Below are 4,039 nucleotides of genomic sequence, written 5' to 3' on the forward strand. Positions count from 1 at the left end.
CTGGCACTGAATCTAGATCCTGGTACTGAGGTCGTGCTAACCACTGAGCTGCTAGTGTGGCATTATACAATTCCTACTTTGGAAGTGAAACCAGTCTGACTTCGTGTTAGGAGTCATGGAAACTAACTAAGGCATCACTTAAACATCTGACTGAAGAGGTATGTCTTCTGCTGACAAAAGTTCAAGTCATCTTGGGGCAGTAACTGACAAATCCCAGTTTCTTTCAATCAAAACCTGCATCTCCACTCAAGCTGAACAAAACCACCAACATCTAGGTTTGTTCAATTTGAATCTACTGTATGACCCTTTCATCTTTTAGTTACCAAGCAAGTGTCCAATACATCCTCCTCCCTAACACCTGAAAAAAAATCAGAGCTCTGAAAGCTGGTTTTTAACTAAAGCTGTTGGATGATAACATGCTGTTATATTATCTTGGGCTGGCCAAGCCAGTCCAACACAGACACCTCCACATCATTCATATACCCATCCAGATGCCTTAAGTGTTGGAAAGGCACTAGCCTCCACGCCTCTGGCAGCTCATTCAATACACCACCTGCTGCCTGAAGAGTTGCTCCTCTGGCCCCTCAAATCTTTAGTTCTGGATACCCCCACCCCAGAGAGACCCTATCCATACCAGTCATAATGTTAAGCCTCTAAGGTCACCCCTCAACCTGACACTCCAGGGAAAACAGCCCCAGCCTATTCAACCTCTCTAGCTCAAACCCTCCAACCCCAGTAACAGCCTTGAAGACTTCTGAACCCTTTCAAACTTTCACTAAACCCTTCCAATAAGGGACAGTTACATACAATATTCCAATAGTGGCCTAACCAATGTCCTGTACAGCTGCAACATGACCTTCCAATTCCTATACTCAATGCTCTGAGTAATAAAGGAAAATATAGCAAACACCACCTTCATTCTGCTATCTGACTCTACTTTTTAATTATAAACCCACATTATGAGGTCTGTTGAGCAACACTCCCCAGAACCTTACCAGTGTCCAAGTCCTGATTTGCCTTTCCAAAATACAACACCGCACATTTAGAGACTAAGTCAAGAGGGGCATGGATAGGCTAAATAGACAAGGTCTTTTCTTTAGGGTGGAGGGTCCAGAACTAGAGGGGCATAGGTTTAGGGTGAGAGGGGAGGTATAAAAGGGACAGCTTATTCCAGGAGGTGGTGCAAGTATAGAATGAGCTGCCAGAGGCATAGTGCAGGCTGGTACAACTACATTTAAAAGACATCTGGCTGGGTATATAAATAGGAAGGGTTTAGAGATGCAGACCAAGTACTAGCAATTTGGGACTAGTCGGTATATCTGGTTGGCTAGACAAATGGGACTGAAGAGTCTTTCCATGCTGTACCTGTATAACTTAGTGTAAAACCAGTTTTGTAATAAGCAAACTTCTGCCTTGTCTTAGACAAAAGTTTAATACGGTGTTGTTTGAAATTTCAACAATTAGGGGCCAAACAAGCCAAATTCAGAACACTACCTAGCATTGTCACAGGCACTGACAGATATTCAAGACAGTTTGATTAAAACAAGTTAGACATTCACATCTAAAGAATCAATGCTGGCAGAAACATTTCATTATAATCCTAAAGAGGTAAAGATTTCAGGAAGCATAGGAATGTTTCAGTACATTACTGACTGTGGTTTGAGAGAAGCAAGAGGAAAGAAACATTTATGCCAAACAGCCATCTTAACCAAACCAGTTGGTCTCAAAACAGGGTGGGGGTGAAAAATGTTTGAGTTCCTGGCAGTGTCTATGTCCTGTGCAGATTCATGGAGGTGACAACAAGTGAACCCAAAGCAGACTCAGGAAGCAGGTTTGGTTTAGTGTAGTACCTGGTGGTCTCTGCACTGAGTGCTAGTGCCAGAGAGAATGGTGACTTATGTCACAGCAAGGGCAGCAGAGTGGCTCAGTGGCTAGCACTGCCTCACAGCACCAGGGTTCCAAGTTCAATTCCAGCCTTGGACGACTGTGTGGAGTTTGCACATTCTTCCCCATCTCATGGGTTTCCTCCCACAGCCCAAAGATGTGCAGGTTAGGGTGGATTGGCCATGCTAAATTGCCCATAGTGTTAGATGCATTAGCCAGAGGGAAATGGGTCTGGGTCAGTTGCTGTTCAGAGGAGAAGTGTGGACTGGTTGGGCTGAAGAGCCTGTTTCCACACTGTAGAGAATCTAATTTAAGTGCAGCATGGCAAAGGGACATGACAGATCACAGAAAGGCTGAAGATGAACACTTCTGGCTTGTGATGTTTTGCTTTTTTTCCCCCCCATCTTAAAAGTGCTATAGTATAACCATGTTACATTTTTTCCCACAAGAGAGACAGTAAATCATTAGAAAAATGTGATACCAGTTTGACAAGTCCTGTCCTATTTATAGCCTCATGTTAATATCTCCAGAATGAGACCCATTGCAAGTCTCAATCCCCATTCCATAAGTTTTGCTTTCATCAAGCAATAATTATCCATGCTTTCTTAGAAAGCTAGGAAAGTACAGCATGGAAACCGACCCTTCAGCCCAAGTGAATCCATGCTGATCGTGATGCCCCAAATGTGGGTTATTGGAACTAGCTGGGTATTATCCCCACAAACTCTTCCCATTTATGTACTTTTCCAAGGTTTTAATCATGAACTGTTGATATTGTACCTGCCTCAATCACTCTGGCAGTCCATTCCATACAGATACCACTCTGCCCAAAGAGATTACCCCTCAGGTAATAAGTCTTTCCCTTTACAAGATATTAAAGGAATACCCACCATTTGTTTTAATGGAAAAACATTTTAGACTAATAGTTTGCCAATCACAAACTAGTGTTTAATTCATTCAAGTTCCTACTTGAAGTTCAAGATCTGATTTGCTTAGTGTTTATAGAAACACCCACTTAAACTGGCCCATAGCTGCTAGCACTTCCCTCTGACACCCAAGCTCAGTGAAGGTTGATTTACAGCAATTTATCCCCACCAATGTGGGCAGGCAGGCTACCTAGGCCCTGGCATTTATCTACCAAAGCACAACCTTATTTGACATTCTCCATTGCCTCTACATGGAGGTTTTCAGATTCTTCCTTGGGAAGGACACGAGTGTTCCAAGCAACAGGAAGTGTGGAGTTTCTACCCTCACAGTGAACAAAAATACCCTCTTAGCAGTTACAGCAAGTGATAACCACCTCAACACAGCAAACCTTTACAGTAGCATCCCAAATTAACCTCTTTCAAAGAGATTTGTTATTAAAAATCTGCTTCCAAAACAACAATCTAATGAGACCAGGATAACATTATCCATCATCAAACCAACCAGCCGCTTCACTCGGGATTAGCCCCTACTCGACTAGGGAGGGACAGCGTCATGTCCCTGGGTTATTTCCTCAGGGACAGGACCCTTTACCTCCCTCCCACTGACTCCCCACAAACAGCCCTTCACCATTGCACAAGGAAACACCAACAAGTCCCGGGTTATTTCCTCAGTGCCAGCCTGGGGTGGTCCTCATGCTTCCTTCCCCCCATTCGGGGTGGGCTCCGCTCCGGGAGGAGGCTGGGCTGCTTACCTGGGCTGTCTCTCAGGTTGTAGAAACAGGATTGCCCACTGAGACTCGGGGACTGAAAGCAGCAGCCCTGCTTGATGCACTCAGTGCTGTTGATAGTGGCCAGGCCACACGGCAGCCTCCAGCCCGGCTCCGGAGGACACACAGCAGAGACCAGGAAGGGCCGAGCGGCCCAAAGGTACAGACACCAAACCAACCAATGTCCCATCGCGCTGCCTGAATCTGTGCCCGCCCCTGAGCACCAACCCGCTTTATAGCCGCTAATTGGTGAGGAAACCAATCGCAGTGCAGCAGCTCCCTGCCCCACGGGGGGTTTCCCCATCCCAATAAATCGCTTCTTTCTGTCCAGGTTATTGCAATCTGTGACTGGCCTGGGAACACGGGGCTTATTAAACAATTCAGAGGCACCGTGGCTCAGTGGTTAGTCCTGTAGCCTCACAGCACAAGGTACCCGGGTTTGATTGCAGCCTGGGGTGACTGGCT

This window comes from Chiloscyllium plagiosum, unplaced genomic scaffold, assembly GCF_004010195.1.
Source record: "Chiloscyllium plagiosum isolate BGI_BamShark_2017 unplaced genomic scaffold, ASM401019v2 scaf_690, whole genome shotgun sequence".
Lineage (NCBI taxonomy): Eukaryota > Metazoa > Chordata > Chondrichthyes > Orectolobiformes > Hemiscylliidae > Chiloscyllium > Chiloscyllium plagiosum.